A 13,147-nucleotide genomic window follows, 5' to 3' on the forward strand; every position below is an offset into this window, starting at 1 on the left:
CGCATTTTAAGACGAAACAAAAAAAAAAACTATACATTTACAAGATAGTTTAACAACATTTAATGCCAACCATTAAATTTTGTCAGAAGAAAAAAACTAAAAAAAATAGAAGACAAAAAAAAAAACAATTCCCCTTTCCTTCCTTAATGGAGATTTAACATTCATCCTCATAACCTTGTTTTTTTTTCAAACAAAACAAAAAAAAAAGAGGCTGAAAAAAAAACTAAGAAAAAAAATATTATAAATTTTATGAACGCCTCCATTCAAAATGAGAACAGTAAAAGATACTTTATGACGTCTTATTTCCATCATCAGCCCCTATTTCCCCTCTTACTTACCCCTGAGTAAACTTTACCTCATTTACTCTGTCTTAACTTTTTATGGCCCACGAATATGCGTTACAAAATTGAAAATTTGCGAAAAAAAACAAATATTTTGCCAAAAGAACTTCTCTGCTGTTTGATGGCGGCAAGAAGCGCCGGGGTAAGAGCCCAAAAAACAAATTTGCCATCATTAAGGGTAAACAGTAGAATGAGGTTGATAAATGGTCCACAACGCCGACAAGACAACCTCATTTTTTGATTAAAAATCTCGTTCGGTGTAAGTAACTCGTGCCTCTTTTTTTGTTGGTTTGATGACTGACAAACGGACGGCGAAACGTTCATTCTATAAGGTCAATGACAGATATTAGACATTATAACTATTTTGATGCCAAGGCGAACTGTCATTAAAATATCTTGATGAAAGTGTGAAACGTGAGGTGTTACAAAATCACGCGTAACGCGTTACTGTCTTGTCTTTCCATTTTTAGAAAAACCAAAAAACATCAAAAAAAAACTTACCAAAAAAAATTGTGTCCAGTTTGAAAGAGTATACGTGTGACTTTGATCCAATGCGACTCTTTTATCTTTGACATTCAAACATTTTACGTCAATCGTCGTCGTCGGTTGTCATTGTTGTTGTGTTCCAAGGATGACTTTTGAATATTTTTCGTCTTGTATCTTAAAATAGTAAAACACCGACGGATGGCGCCAAGTCATTCGATTTCATCACCTCTCGAGACTAATCACCGATTCGGGTCTTTGCAGGAAGTAGAGCACTTTTGGGTTCGATGATAAGAGGCAACAAATTTGTGTGGTGAGTCAGTTTCTATTATTTTCTTTTTTTATGAAGAGACTTAGATAGGGGATGGACATATAAGGCTATTAGAGAAATTCCTACCTCTAGAGAAGAGATCAGGAAGTCTTATCACACTTTAATGCTACTTATATTCTCCGACTGGACTTTGTGTGGCCTCCATCCTCATTGGTCGTTGTTTCATCGTCGGTGGTAGTGGTGGTTTGTGAAAATTGAATTGATATCATTGCCTCTGAAGAGGTTCTCGTTATATACGTAACATGACTCAAGGTGATATAGGGTGTAATAAAATGCTAAGTAGCTTGGATTAGGTTTAGGAAGTTTTTTTTATACAGAGGAAAGGTATTTCGAAATGAGTCACCTGAAATTTGAGAATTTATTAAAGCAAATAGGGGAATAAGTATATTAAAATCTAATGAATCATTGTTTTAGTTGGGTATTTTATATGGGAAAGGAATTTTAAGCTTTGAAATGGATGAAGGTGAGATTAGAGGGTTTTTATTAATTTGAAAAACCTGTCTGTTTAATTTATAAGAACCTACCTGGAGTCAGTCCTTCCGTCAGTAAATACAAAAGAAAAGATTACAAGTGGAAATATTGCATGATACATATTTGGAGTAATTTTCTATAGACCACTATCAAATTACACTCGTAGGCCATTTCGTAGGAGCAATAGCTTATTGAAATTCTTTGTTCTCTGATCACATTTTTACTTGTATTGGTTTCGTGTCGAAAAAAAAATTTGGAGGTTTTAATCAAAACTAACATTACGATGACGGAGAAGTTAAAAAAAATCCGATTCACGGATTTTTTTGAAATTTGTTACAGATGATTTTTTCGTAATTTCCAAGGTTAATTTTTTGTTTTTAAATATCTTAACTACAACTTCTATCTCCCAGTGGCGTATTGAGGGGGGGGGCTCAAGCCCCCCCAAGCCTTTAAAATCATGTTACTATTTAGCTGATTTCATCATAATCTATATGATTAACTGAAACTTCTTCGTAAATCGTAAAGATTTAGAGGCAGCTCAAATGATCGAGCCCCCTCCAAACTCTAAAATGGTTGTTTGTATTTGTTTGAGTAATTGCCTTAGTTGACGTTGAGGTTTGGGATTTTCAGGATTTTAGTCCAATTCAGAATTCTTCAAATAATTTGTTTGTTGTTTTGACGTCGAATTACATCACCGTTAAATTTTGCAAAGCTTCTTATGCAATCACTTCGTATTTTATTGTCTTGAGTATATTACTTTTTTTCAAAAATTATATTTTTCTCAAAGATATTGGAAATACAAATTTTTTATATCTCAATATCTTAGTGGTCAACATAACTAATGGTTTATTTAAGCAAATTCCAGTTTGTGCTTCTGATTTGTATTAAAAAAGGAACATATTATTAAAAAATATATATTTCGGATTAAACATCAAAAGAATATTTCATTGAAAACTAGTTTTTGAGACTTTTTCGTTCTGCATTTCACTTTTTGAGCATTCACTTGCGTTGCCGATAGTGAAATTAGGTGTTCTACATTTTTTCGCTCATTTCGATTTTCTGATCGAATTCAATTCGCTTTGTTTCTGCTCGTGAACTTGGTATCTTTTTCAATGAATCTAAAATTTTTGGACAAAATATTATCAAAACTTTTATTTGTAATGTTTATTTGTTGTTAATTTAATACAAAATACATACATGCAACCTCATTCGCTTTACACTTTATCTAATTTATTTTTCTTTGAAAATTTGCAATAATATCGCCCATGTTCTGCATTTCACTTATGTACATATTTCATATCTCTCGCAAAATGTGACTTCTTATTTTTTCTTTTAACCCTCTACCGCATACTAACCCATATATGGTTTATCGACTTCATATCGATTTATTCCCGTTATATTGCAATAAATGTCAAAAAGAAAAAACTTTAATAAAACTATGTCCATTTTTTTTATAATTAACCGGTTTTTATTATCAGTAAGAGAGTCGTGATTCTGAAATAAACTCATTGTTTCAAGAGCATGTCTAAAGTGCAAATCAGTGAATAAAAGTGTGAACTTTTCAAGTGTTTTTTATAATAAATAAGTAAGTTGCATCCAATTAAAAATAAGTTTCGTATGAATTTATTATACTTTTATATGTTTACGAAGTTTGTTTTTTTAATAATTTTTGTCTTTTTTTTGCGTTTTTTCCAAAACACCATATATGGGTTATCATGCGTTGGCGACTTACATTACTGATTTTTGTGGGAATTTAATTTTTTTTGTAAAATGAATTCGAAGACTTTCTATGGAAAAAATAAGTGTGATAATGCTAAAACTGGTGATGGCTTTCGAAGTGATGACGATCTATCTTCAGATTCTGACCCTTTTTAACATCAAACAAGCCATCTCCGAGCATTTTTGCAAATCTGTAACACCTACAATGTCACGAAAAAGGGGAGGCCCTTCAGCTTTGGCAGGTGATCAAAGCAGAGATGGAACAAAACAAATCTGAGGGAGTTATATACAAGTCACGGAAGTCCAGCCCCATCTAATCCCGAAATTTCAATTCACTCACATCAACCAAGGGCCAAAGCCGTTGAATTCAATGCTAACTGAAAACATCGACCATATCCCTGAATGGCAAACAAAAACACCGATATGTCAAATTTGCGGACTGAAATCGTTTTGTGTGCGTGTAGAAAATGGAAGGTGTTCTTCTGCAACAATGATAAAAGAAAGACTTTGAATAAATTCCATGAATAAGGAAAGTCCAATGTAATAAAAACATACTTTACAAAATATACCTTGAATGCATACTAAACCATATATGGGTTATTAATTGTTTGCTGGAAATCGACTTGCTGCATACTAACCCATATATGGTTTATGTTTCTAAAAATTTATATATATGTAAAAAAATAAAAAAAATTATGTAATACCTTTTTTCAACTCCTAATAAACCTAAAAAGTTGTTAAAAAATTTTTTATTTCATTTCGTTCATAATTCATGCAGTAGAGGGTTAAATTCTGCTTTTTTCCAATAAAGTTGCCAATAAAATTTCATCCATGTTCAAAGTAGCAGTAATTTAACTTTAGAAACAAAATAAAAATAGATGATCCTTCAGTTTTGACAGTTCGAAGCATTTTCGAAGTTTTCGAAATCGATCGAAGATCAATTTCACGTGAAATTGAAAAGTGATGCCAGTTCACTTTCGGTCGAATTGCGGAAATATGGGCATTTATACCGAAAAAAGTGATGAGTATAGCTCAAAAACTAGACGTCATAGGAATAAATCTGTAAACAGTTTTGAATTCAGCACATGAAAAAGTTCGAACGAAAAAGTGTTTTTTTTTTTGTTTTAAAGATTACTAAACACCTTGCTGTTTGTGTAAAATGTTTGGGATACAAGAACTTGGAAAAATAGCTACTTTGAATGTGAAAGGAGCTAGTAGTACGAAGTTGTCGGGAGCAGTAAAATGCTACTATACGACTTTTAGTACCGCAGCACAGCGCTTTTCTCTCGATCAAATATGAATAAAAAAAAAGAGACAAATTTGTAGTACATTTACCTTATCAAAAATTTTTGAAAAATTTTTCAGCCCCCCCCCCCCCCCAAATTTTGTTCTGGATACGCCACTGCTATCTCCCATATAAATGTTTCGAATTATTGCATTGTTCTCGAAAACACCTCTCAAACGATTCCAAATAAATTTGTTATGAGTAATGGTCTAAGCTATTCTAACAAAACTGCATTTTTTTAGTTCTTCTCAAAAAATTCGGATAGTGTAATTAACGCCATAATTTAAATATATTTTTGAATTACAAAAGAATCAAAAAGGAAATCCAGTTTTTTAGTATCTATTACGTTTATAACACTTTTTTCTAGATTTCTCAAAAATGTCTCAACCAATTTTTTGCAAAATGGTCCCAGCTATTCTAACTATTCGTCAACACGTTTATATGCAATGTATAAATAAAATTTTCATAAGTGTTCTAATTTCCTTGTTAATTAAAATATTTTTCCGTTGTATTAAATAGACTTACAGCCTTATTGTGAATTACAACTATCAATAGATAGTTGATAAATACTGAAATTTGGGATTTTCAAACCTAATTTATATGAAAACTGGTCAACTTTTTAATGGAATTTTGTAATTAGATTTCATTTAATAACGGTTAGGACTATTCTCTGTTTTCAAAACTTTTCTTAATTAAGCATAAGATAATTTTTATCAACTATCGGTTGATAGTTGCAAATCGCAATAAGGCTGTTAAATATGGACACTTGGATAGTATTTTTTTTTTTTGTATTCATTTAAAGCCCGAAAACGCATTAAAATTCAACATTGTTCAAAATAAGAGACACAAATTTCATTTCACAGGGTTAGCGCTTTTGTAAGTAGATTAATTAGTTTAATTTCCTTTCATTTGTTATTGATATTGATTAATATATTTTTGGCATTTAACCATGGGCTTCCTATTCTCTGATTTTCATTTGAAGAAGCTTTTTTTCCATATCCATCAATTTCTTCGCGAGAACAGCCTTTGCTGAAATCCTTAATAGTTTTTTTCAAGGAGAGGTCACTTAATTTTCGTATCAATTTTGTTTGGTATTATTTTCACTGAACGCATATTATCTCAAGAATATTGTGTCAAAGTTTTAAGTCGATTGGAGCAAATAAACAAAGATATGAGTGTTTTTATACTTCACTTATAAACGTTTTATACAAAACTTTAAAACGATTTCCTCACAACTCACGTTGAAATTGAAGTCTTTCATAACTTCAAAACTACTGTATTTTGTTTTTAATTTGGAACACTATTTCTGTAAATAATAATTATCACTGGAAACAAATTTTTTTTTTTAATTTTTCAATGCTACTGGGGTCGCATGTACTTGCTCTTGCAGTTCAAAGCACTTTTATGTTAGTCTACTTGTAGATTTTAAAAGCTCTAAATTAAAAAAAAAAAAAATTGATATTGGGGAAGAGCCGACATTTAGGGCAAAATTTTGTGAAATGAAAAAATTTTTTTTTGTTATTTCAATTTTTTGAGAAAAAATAAAAATGCAGTTTTATTGCCACTGCTTTAAATACTACGTATACAAAGTTTAATCAAAATCGTTAGAGCCGTTTTCGAGAAATTCGCAATATCGTATTTTTTTTGTATGGGAGGTATACGTTCTAAACGAGATATAAAAAAAACAAAAAAAAACCCAACTTTCAGAATTCAATAAAAATCATCTATACCAAATTTGACGAAAATCCGTCCACCCATTTAGGCTGTGGAAATGTGTACAGATGGACGCACAGACGGACGGACGGAATTGCGAGACCCACTTTTTCGGAATTCTCCATCATCGTAATGTTGGTTGTGATTAAAACCTCAATTTTTTTTCGATACGAAACCAATACTTGCCCTATACTATAGAGCAAGTAAAAAAGTGAGGGCAGATTTGAAATCAGCGAAACCAAATTAGTAAAAAAGACTTATAAAACAGAAAAAAGGTGAAATTTCGTTGGCCAGTGCTTTTTCAACTCATGAATTTTGGATTTTTGATTTTTTGAATGTTGTAAAAATGCATTGTGGCGTACCTATACGTACTTTTTTTAAATTTATTTATTGTTTTTTTTTTTTTTGTTTTTTAACTGGATGTACTTATAAGATAAGGGTGGAAGAAGACGAAAAATAGGAATTCATATTGAGTAGTCCATCTCCGTCAGTTGCAAATTAGACGATAATTAAAAGAAGTTCTTAATCATGCCAAGAAAAAGCACTTTTGTATTTGTTTTTTATCTTTCACGTAATAGAGAAGAGTCTTTTATTTTCGTTTCTATTTTGTCCATTTATATTAAGGGGTTATATCTAGTTCTAAGTGCAAAAAAACCTTCTTTTTGTGAATTTTTTGTGAAGAGGCATTTAATTATATAAACATAAAAAATACATATCCATATAGCAAATTGTATGTATTAAAAAAATTCGCTGTGTATTTAAAAAAAAATATTGGGTTCCGTTATTTTTGTAGTAGATCTCCTAGCCGACCTCCAAAAAAAGGTGTCTGGCGGTGAGCAAGATATCTCTGACCCAAGTCACTTAAAATTAAAAAAACCAAAAGATATACTTTCAGGATAGACGAATGCAGGTAATGAACGAAGGATTAGTCAAAATTTTGATTTTTGACAAAATGGCGGCTTCCCAAAGAAAAAAATCGGTTTTTTTTCACGAAAATTTACACTTTAAAGTTACTTAAAAATTGTCAAAAACCTTTTTCCTTCGTTCATTACCTGACAAAAGTATCTAAGAAAATTGTGTAAAAATTTCAAGCCGATTACTCCAGCAGTTTCGGAGAAATTTTGCTCACCGCCAAGACACCTTTTTTTTGGAGGTCGTCTAGGAGATCTACTACAAAAATAACGGAACAAAATATTTTTTTAAATACACAGCGAATTCTTTTAATTCATCAAATTTGGTATATAAATATGTATTCTTTATGTTTATATAATTAAATCCCTCTTCACAAAAAATCCACAAAAAAGAAGATTTTTTTTTTTACACTTACAACTAGATATAACCCCTTAAGAAAGTTAAAATACTAGAACTAAGTTCTGCTTGACAATCATAGCACTTACACAATTTAAATACATTCGCAAGGTTTTTTCTAAGGGAACAAGATCATAAAGAAGGAATGTGACCATCAAGAGATTCGATTTACAGAAGTGTATTTTGCACTCTTAATCCAGAGTTGAAGAAGCCTTATGTTACAGAACTTTATAAAATCAATGAAACATAATATGCATTTTATGCGGAAAAATTCTTTCCAGAAACAAAATGACTCAATATTATTTTGAACAACCTTCTGTAAAACCCCCCATTAAATACAATTTAAAATCTACAACTCCAGTTCGATCTTTATCAAGTTTGTTTCAAACCCACACTTAATGCACAAAAACCAGATAAACTATACGGGCATCACGTTTTTTTTTATAATTTTCACAATGCAACAATCATTTTTATATTCCATTCACATAAACCTAATCCATCAATAACTCATTCACCATGACAGTTGATGTCAACGCTCCTAGAAAAACAACCGCCAGCCTTATACCTCTCCCGTCACCATTCAATCGTCGTCATTATCAAACACGTCCTATCGACATAACACACATTTATCCATTTACTGTCTTGTCCTTCATTTGAAAAATAAAAATAAATAAAAACTAAACAATTCCATAACTGTGTGAGCCAAAAAACAAAAAAGGCACGTTTACCAGTCAATAATTTCTAATTAACCTGATTAAAGGGAGCGGCGGGGGGTCTAATTTTATTTCAACTTTTGCAATTAACTAATTCGAACTTAATAAAGCCAACTTAACGATCGTTTATAGTACAAACGATCACTTTTGTATGTGTCAAACAGCTAAAAGCCAACTTTTACACGCAATCTTTCAAGTTCCAATCCAAGCTCCCAATTATGTAAATTTAATTTTTAGAGAAAACGTGTTTGAGGCAAATTTATAATTCATTCATGATGACGAAATGAGTCCAAACTTCACCTGCAAAGGCAAACCCCTGCGTCGTCAGAGTCTGGTTTCTTGCCTTAGTTAGTCACACACAATACCGTCAAGTCAAGACAGTCAACTTATATGGAACTAGAAAGCGATTAAAGCCTTATCATCTGGCACCCGTTGTTGTAGTCTCGTATCTCCGGCTATACAGCTCCTACAAGTTCGACTTTCTTAGACGGGAAACTTGTCTCATTGCACGCAAAGAAGCCGGTATCTTTTGCCTCAGATCTTGTTGTAAAGTGCTACAACTTGTCGGCCCGATTAATTCAGCCGCAAAAACCAGGTTTTTTTCCCTTCGAATGTTTGTAATGTCTTCTTGCTGTGATATGGTCTCATTGGGCTTAGTCAGGCGATCAATGATCATGTAGGTGTCTTATTCTACTTCTTTTCCATCTTCTTTCAATTTAATGTTCCATGTTTCGAGCTCTAAGCTGTTGCTGGTTAATTAATTCCTCTCAGGTATTAGGTGATCTTCTCCGGGAAGATATACTTTATTTGATGAATGTGTGGGGCTTTTCGATGAATGGTGAGATGATTTTTCATGTCATCCCATACACGAAATCGGATAAATTGGGACTCTGAAACGTTTTTTTTTTTTTTTGTTAGGGAGAAGAATCTCTTAGAACGGAAGGTGGAGATTCTGTTATTTTCGTGAGAATAATCGACAGAATCAAATTTTCAAGATTAGAAATGTAGAATAAAGCTAGAAGTCTGGTCGTAATGATGAATTTAATGGCCGGAACTTCTAAATAAATGTCTGGAAAAACAGATTGAATTTTAGGTTGAGGATGTAGGTTTTTTAGACTAGAATTAGTGGAACGGGTTTTTATAAATTGGGATTGGATTAGGTTTTTCGGTGGGAATCAATCTGAAAGCCGTAAAATAAAACTATACGATGGACAAAAGAACACGGAAATAGATGATTTACAAGGCAATTTAGAGCTCCTGGTTGATTGGGGTGCTGTGAAATAAATACTCATGGGCTCAGGAAGACCCAAACAGCTTATAGCTATCATAAAGGTAGATGAAAAAATTTGTCAAACTTTGGACGAAGATTTCTCCGAAACGAAGCTTCATAGAAACATAAGGTCTTCGGCTTTTAATAGGCCATACAAAACCCTTTTCAATGAGATGTTACTCATTTTACAAAAATCGATTAATTACTCTACTAATTTTGACTTTTTTACACTTTGCTCTTGATTTCAGATCGAAAAATTCATGAAAAAATTAATATGATACGTGTTTCTATTGACTGAAGTCGTTAAACTTTTTGAGATACTTGCACATGTTCCAAAAAGTGTCACATTTAACCTGCATCATTACCTATTTAAACTGTAAACATATCACCTTTTAGGCAATAAAATTAAACAACTTGACAAATTGATTTATTGCTTTGTTTACAAATAAAATTTTCCAAAACTTCTTCTCTTTAACTACCATCAATTACGTGCTTGAAATTTAGGAAAAATTTGTTTAAATTTGATAGATTCATCTCCAAACAAAAATGTGTACAAACAAAAATGACAAAAAAAAGGCGTCTAATTTAATAGCTCACAAAGCAGCTATTTCAACACCGTAATAGACCAATTACTTCACTTTTTTTTATGGATCAACCTGCTTGAACAACGTTCAAAGGTTTCTTTTTTTTTTGACGCACATTATATTGTCCAAAACCTAAATCAATAAGAAACAAAAACAAAAAAAAAATTGAAAGCAATTAAAGAGTGTTTGGAGTACTTTACCCTCATTGGTAATGAGTTTGATGGAATTTAATGAAACAGACTTGTGTGCGCAATATAATATTTGTTTAAACTTTTATTTCACTCTCACTCTTTTTTTTATTATATTCATGAATAATTCTTAGTTGAATTAATATAAGTTATAAAAAAATAATTTCAAATATTTTGTTTTTTGTTCATTGAATGATTACCAATGAGGATTGCGGAAGGCTTTGCGTTAAATTGCAAAACGTGACACATACCAATTTGAATATATAGCTGTTCATAAAGAGCGTGTTTTGAAGAATAATAAGATCAAAGTGACGTAAAATTAAAATTAACATAAAAACAAAATCAGAAGTCGTGAGGTTTATCACGGAGTCAAAACAATATTGATCTTAAAATACGTTTGATTTCGCACGTAAATTTACTGCTGAATACGAAAAATTCCTTTTCTGATTATGATGAGTCTTTGCTAGTAACCACTCTCGGAGTTCTGTGGAATCAAAGTATTACTGGGAATTAGTTTTAGCACTTCTAAAAAGGTTCCAGATAACCCGGAATTTCTTCAAAAAAATTTGCATGCGTTACTGCTAACTTGTTCAGAAAAAACCCGCGACACTTTTAGATGTAGGCCATACATTTTTCTGTACACGTGTACACGGTTTCGGTTTCGGTTTGTACGTGTGAAGGCGCCCATAAGAACGTGTATCCTTTGCAACCGTGTATCCGGGCCGTTTATCCGGTTCTCGGCGAAGTGTGAAATGGGCCTTAGAGTGTTTTCAGAATATCTTCAAGTCGTTGGTATACCAACTTTGTATATTGGCCAATTTATAAATTCGAATTTAAATTCAATAGAACATTCCTGGGAAATGCTGAACATACACCTTCGGGTTCGAAATTCACCTCAAAACAATCTAAATCAGTTGAAAAATGCAGTGAAAGAAGAATCGAAGAATATTTTACCAAAATACCTACAAAACAAAGCACGTGAATCAGTGCAACTTCTTGCCATAGTATGAATGCATACAAATGTTCGTTCTTGTTGATTCTCATCAATTCGTATGACCAACATGAATTTTTATTCGTTATTCAAATTTTCGCTGTAGCAGTTTGGCAGTTTCTTATTTCATTATTTTTAAGATTGAATTCTTCAATTATATTGCAAACATAATTTAAACCATTATTTCTAAACATTTTGTTCTTCGAGTTTTACTTTTAAAAATGCGGCTACACAGAATAATTTCCAAGAAGAACGTTTTTGAGGTATTGCAAATTTCTTGAAAACGGTTTCGATTTGTGCTAAATAATGCAAATAATGATCTTGATAATTCTAACAGAACTGCGTTTTTGGTTTTTCGAAAAAAAAAATGGGATAACGAAAATCTAGCATTGCTTTATTTTATCGAAATTGAATTTATTTTTGATTTATTACTTTCGGAAAAAAAATATCTGCATTTTAATAACTATTTTCTCGATAGCACGAAAATTTTAGTTCTCTATTAAAATACAACAAACAGTTTTCCACTTCTAATTTAAAAACGTGCAAATAACTTAGCAACCAAACCTCCAAAAATCTTTTGGTTTTCAGTTGTAAATTTGGAGGAAATTTTTTAAAATGTATTTTTTTCGGCAAGTACCTAGTAACCTTGTTTTTTTTATCGAAAATCTAAAAAAAAAATCCAATGCTTCATTCACTGTATGGAAGTGACTTCAATTTTTCTGCTCATTTTACAAATAACGAGACTTGTTATCAGTTTCAACTTTTAAATCGATTTTAAATCGTTAAAAAGATGCAGTGACAAAGCCCAGCCTTTAGGTGCACCATTCACGACCTCAATTTTTTTTATTTCCATTTGATCTAGTCCAAAAATCATTCTTCTCTTTAAACTTTCTTCATTAAAAATAAAAACACATTAAAAATTTCAATCAAAATAAATTTGTTTTTCGTATATTTTTCCATTCAATCGAACTAAGGTTCAATTAAAATATAGTTTTATCTTAATTACAAATTTTTAGTTTTTCTTTTTACTTAAAAATAAATCCTTTAAATAATTCTCCACTTTTTATTTTCATTTTTAAACAAAGAAAAATAAACTTATCATTTATCTAAACACATTATTTGTGTAGTTATTATTTTTTTTTTATTTAATTTATTTTAAAAAAATAAATAAGAAAATATTTAAAATTTAGCATTTTAATTTAATTTATTTTTATTTTTTATTTGTACAATTTAAAAGCAAATTTTTAAGATTTTGCAAACAATATGCGTTAAATATATAATTTGTATTTCTTTTTTTTTTGATATTAATATTAATATTTTTGTTTTAGTTTATTTATTTTCTATTTACAAAAAAAGCGCGTGAATCAGTGCAAAAAAGTTATTTATTTTTTCTTCTATATTTTTACTTTTTTTTCTTTTAATTATGAGAACTATGGTGTTTTGCGCAGCTAAATATAGTGAAATTTTTTTTCTATTTATGTATTTATTTTGTTTTTTTAATATATTTTTTGTTTTCTTAAGGGCACTAGGTATTTACACGAAAAATTGTAGCTATGTGTGGTACTTTATTTTTTTCTTTTATATTTTTAAGTTTTATAAAATTAAATTCTTAGAAAAATAAATAAAAATAAAACTAAATTAAAATTAAATTTTTTAACTAAACAACTAATCAGTCTTGTATTTGAGAAACTTATAACAATAATAAAAAAAAATATACATAAACAAAATTGTTTTCGAAAAAGGGAAATTA

The sequence above is a fragment of the Episyrphus balteatus genome, chromosome 4, assembly GCF_945859705.1.
Source record: "Episyrphus balteatus chromosome 4, idEpiBalt1.1, whole genome shotgun sequence".
NCBI lineage: Eukaryota > Metazoa > Arthropoda > Insecta > Diptera > Syrphidae > Episyrphus > Episyrphus balteatus.